A 5,371-nucleotide genomic window follows, 5' to 3' on the forward strand; every position below is an offset into this window, starting at 1 on the left:
TAACCCCTTACCGTTTTGATTTTGTGATAAAAACGTAACTTTCCCCCATTTTGATAAAAATGCAAGGCTAACCCCTTGCCGTTTTTGAATTTGTGATAAAAACTTAACTTTCTCCCATTTTGATAAAAATGCAAGGCTAACCCCTTACCGTTTTGAATTTGTGATAAAAACTTAATTTTCCCCCATTTTGATAAAAATGCAAGGCTAACCCCTTACCGTTTTGAATTTGTGATAAAAAGTTAATTTTCCCCCATTTTGATAAAAATGCAAGGCTAACCCCTTACCCTTACCGTTTGAATTTGTGATAAAAACTTAATTTTCCCCCATTTTGATAAAAATGCAAGGCTAACCCCTTACCGTTTTGAATTTGTGATAAAACTTAACTTTCCCCCATTTTGATAAAATGCAAGGCTAACCCCTTCATTAGCCCTTACCGTTTTGAATATGTGATAAAAACTTAGCTTTCCCCCATTTTGATAAAAATGCAAGGATAAAAAGGTTTTTTTGCCCCGTTTTTGATAAAAATGCAAGGCTAACTTGCACTAACTAACCCATTTCCGTTTTGATTTTGTGATCAAAAGTTAACGCTTACCCCGTTTTGAAAAAAAATGCAATGCTAACCCCTTACCGTTATAATTTGTGTTAAAAAGTACATTTCCCTCCATTTTTATAAAAATGCAAAGCTAACACCTAGCCTTTTTGATTTTGTGATAAAAATTTGCTTTTGACCAGTTTTTATAAAAATGCATGGCTAACCCCTTACTGTTTTGAATTTGTGATAAAAAGTTAACTTTTGACCCGTTTTGATAAAAAAATTTAGACCACACACAAAAGCACACATTGAAGCGATGATTTGACTTTTGGCATAGTGTTTTGAGCCACTTCTTCATTTCTATATGTAACCTTTTGTTTAAATTTTGGATCAAAATTAGGGTTTTTTTTCCATCCCTTATTGATAGAAATGAAAGGCTAATCTGTTAACGCTTTGATTTTCTAATAAAAGTTATCTTGTGTCACGTTTTGATAAAACATTCTTAGCCCACACACAAAAGCACACATTGAAGCGATGATTTGGCTTTTGGCATAGTGTTTTGAGCCACTACTTTACAATGTATTTCTCTTTCTTTGATGTTCTGTTGATGGAGTTCGGTTTAACAAAGAAAAAACAAGGTCTTACCATTTCAATTTTTTTATAATGAACTAAATTTTTGTCCAATTTTAATCAGAATGCAAGACTATTAACGCATTACCATTTTGAATTTGTGATAAAAATTAACTTTTCTCCCATTTTGATAAAATGCAAGGCTAACCCCTTACCGATTTGAATTTGTGATAAAAATGTAACTTCCCCCATTTCGATAAAAATGCAAGGCACCTTACTGTTTTGAATTTGTGATAAAAGTTTACTCTTGCCCGTTTTGAATTTGGATAAAAAAGTTGGTTTTCATCCTTTTCTTGATACAAATGCAAGGCTAACCCCTTACCATTACAACTTTGTGATAAAATCTTAACTTCCCCCATTTGATCAAAATGCAAAGCTTTACCCTTATTCATGTTTTTGATAGAAATGTAAGGCTATCCCCTTACCGTTGTAAATTATGGATACGAATGTGTTTTTGCCTCTTTCTGATAAAAATACAAGGCTAACCCCTTACCGTTTTAAATTTTTGGATAAAAATGTGTTTTTGCCTCTTTTTGATAAAAATACATGTACATGTACAAGGCTAACCCCTTACCGTTTTAAATTTTTGATAATGTGTTTTTGCCCCTTTTTGATAAAAATACAAATTTTGGATAAAAATGTGTTTTTGCCCCTTTTTGATAAAAATGCAAGGCTAACCCCTTACCGTTTTAAATTTTGGATAAAAAATGTGTTTGTGCCCCTTTTTGATAAAAATACAAGGCTAACCCCTTACCGTTTTAAATTTTGGATAAAAAATGTGTTTTTGTCCCTTTTTGATAAAAATGCAAGGCTAACCCCTTACCGTTTTAAATTTTGGATAAAAATGTGTTTTTGCCCCTTTTTCATAAAAATGCAAGTTAACCCCTTACCGTTTTAAATTTTGGATAAAAATGTGTTTTTGCCTCTTTTTGATAAAAATGCAAGGCTAACCCCTTACCGTTTTAAATTTTGGATAAAAATGTGTTTTTGCCTCTTTTTGATAAAAATGCAAGGCTAACCCCTTACCGTTTTAAATTTTGGATAAAATGTGTTTTTGCCTCTTTTGATAAAAATGCAAGGCTAACCCCTTACCGTTTAAAATTTTGGATAAAAATGTGTTTTTGCCCCTTTTTGATAAAAATGCAAGGCTAACCCCTTACCGTTTTAAATTTTGGATAAAAATGTGTTTTTGCCTCTTTTTGATAAAAATGCAAGGCTAACCCCTTACTGTTGTAAATTTTGGATAAAAAAGTGTTTTTGCCCCTTTTAGATAAAAATGCAAGGCTAACCCCTTACTGTTTTAAATTTGGATAAAAATGTGTTTTTGCCCTTTTTGATAAAAATGCAAGGCTAACCCCTTACCGTTGTAAATTTTGGATAAAAATGTGTTTTTGCCCCTTTTTGATAAAAATCAAGGCTAACCCCTTACTGTTGTAAATTATGGATAAAAATGTGTTTTTGTCCCTTTTGATAAAAATGCAAGGCTAACCCCTTACTGTTGTAAATTTGGATAAAAATGTGTTTTTGCCTCTTTTGGATAAAAATGCAAGGCTAACCCCTTACCGTTTTAAAATTTGGATAACAATGTGTTTTTGCCCCTTTTTGATAAAAATGCAAGGCTAACCCCTTACCATGCTACCGTTGTAAATTTTGGATAAAATGTGTTTTTGCCCCTTTTTGATAAAAATGCAAGGCTAACCCCTTACCGTTTTAAATTTTGGATAATAATGTGTTTTTGCCCCTTTTTAATAAAAATGCAAGGTTAACCCCTTATCGTTTAAATTTTGGATAAAAATGTGTTTTTGCCTCTTTTTGATAAAATACAAGGCTTACCCCTTACCGTTTTAAATTTTTGATAAAAATGTGTTTTTGCCTCTTTTTGATAAAAATACAAGGCTAACTAACCCCTTACCGTTTTAAATTTTGGATAAAAATGTGTTTTTGCCTCTTTTTTCATAAAAATGCAGTTAACCCCTGACCGTTTTAAATTTTGGATAAAAATGTGTTTTTGCCTCTTTTTGATAAAAATGCAAGGCTAACCCCTTACCGTTTTAAATTTTGGATAAAAATGTGTTTTTTCCCCTTTTTGATAAAAATGCAAGGCTAACCCCTTACCGTTTTAAATTTTGGATAAAAAGTGTTTTTGCCTCTTGTTGATAAAATGCAAGGTTAACCCCTTACCGTTTTAAATTTTGGATAAAAATGTGTTTTTGCCCCTTTGGATAAAATGCAAGGCTAACCCCTTACCGTTGTAAATTTTGGATAAAAATGTGTTTTTCCCCCATTTTGATAAAAATGCAAGGCTAACCCCTTACCGTTTTAAATTTTGGATAATAACGTGTTTTTTGCCCCTTTTAATAAAAATGCAAGGTAAACCCCTTATCTTTTAAATTTTGGATAAAAATGTGTTTTTGCCCCTTTTTGATAAAAATGCCAGGCTAACCCCTTACCGTTTTAAATTTTGGATAATAATGTGTTTTTGCCCCTTTTTCATAAAAATGCAAGGGTAACCCCTTACCGTTTTAAATTTTGGATAAAAATGTGTTTTTGCCTCTATTTGAAAAAATGCAAGGCTAACCCCTTACTGTTGTAAATTTGGATAAAAATGTGTTTTTGCCTCTTTTGATAAAAATACAAGGCTTACCCCTTACCGTTTTAAATTTTTGGATAAAAATGTGTTTTTGCCTCTTTCTGATAAAAATACAAGGCTAACTAACCCTTACCGTTTAAAATTTTGGATAAAAATGTGTTTTTGCCCCTTTTTGATAAAAATGCAAAGCTTACCCCTTACCGTTTAAATTTTGGATAAAAATGTGTTTTTGCCTCTTTTTGATAAAATGCAAGGCTAACCCCTTACTGTTGTAAATTTTGGATAAAAATGTGTTTTTGCCCCTTTTGATAAAAATGCAAGGCTAACCCCTTACCGTTTAAATTTGGATAAAAATGTGTTTTTGCCCTTTTTTGATAAAAATGCAAGGCTAACCCCTTACCGTTGTAAATTTGGATAAAAATGTGTTTTTGCCCCTTTTTGATAAAAATGCAAGGCTAACCCCTTACTGTTGTAAATTTTGGATAAAAATGTGTTTTTGTCCCTTTTTGATAAAAATGCAAGGCTAACCCCTTACTGTTGTAAATTTGGATAAAAATGTGTTTTTGCCTCTTTTTGATAAAAATGCAAGGCTAACCCCTTACCGTTTTAAAATTTGGATAACAATGTGTTTTTGCCCCTTTTTGATAAAAATGCAAGGCTAACCCCTTACCTTACCGTTTAAATTTTGGATAAAAATGTGTTTTTGCCCCTTTTTGATAAAAATGCAAGGCTAACCCCTTACCGTTTTAAATTTTGGATAATAACGTGTTTTTGCCCTTTTTAATAAAAATGCAAGGTTAACCCCTTACCGTTTTAAATTTTGGATAAAAATGTGTTTTTGCCTCTTTTTGATAAAATACAAGGCTTACCCCTTACCGTTTTAAATTTTTGGATAAAAATGTGTTTTTGCCTCTTTTTGATAAAAATACAAGGCTAACTAACCCCTTACCGTTTTAAATTTTGGATAAAAATGTGTTTTTGCCCCTTTTTGATAAAAATGCAAGGCTTACCCCTTAACGTTTTAAATTTTGGATAAAAACGTGTTTTTGCCCCTTTTTGATAAAAATGAAAGGCTAATCCCTTACCGTTTTAAATTCTGGATAATAACGTGTTTTTGCCCCTTTTTAATAAAAATGCAAGGTTAACCCCTTATCGTTTTAAATTTTGGATAAAAACGTGTTTTTGCCCCTTTTTGATAAAAATTCAAGGCTAACCCCTTACTGTTGTAAATTTTGGATAAAAATGTGTTTTTGCCTCTTTTGGATAAAAATGCAAGGCTAACCCCTCACCGTTTTAAATTTTGGATAAAAATGTGTTTTGCCCCTTTTTGATAAAAATGCAAGGCTAACCCCTTACCGTTTTAAAATTTGGATAACAATGTTTTTTGCCCCTTTTTGATAAAAATGCAAGGCTAACCCCTTACCATGCTTACCGTTGTAAATTTTGGATAAAAATGCGTTTTTGCCCCATTTTGATAACAATGCAAGGCTAACCCCTTACCGTTTTAAATTTTGGATAATAACGTGTTTTTGCCCCTTTTTAATAAAAATGCAAGGTTAACCCCTTACCGTTTTAAATTTTGGATAAAAATGTGTTTTTGCCTCTATTTGGTAAAAATG

The sequence above is a fragment of the Patiria miniata genome, unplaced genomic scaffold, assembly GCF_015706575.1.
Source record: "Patiria miniata isolate m_02_andy unplaced genomic scaffold, ASM1570657v1 HiC_scaffold_25, whole genome shotgun sequence".
NCBI lineage: Eukaryota > Metazoa > Echinodermata > Asteroidea > Valvatida > Asterinidae > Patiria > Patiria miniata.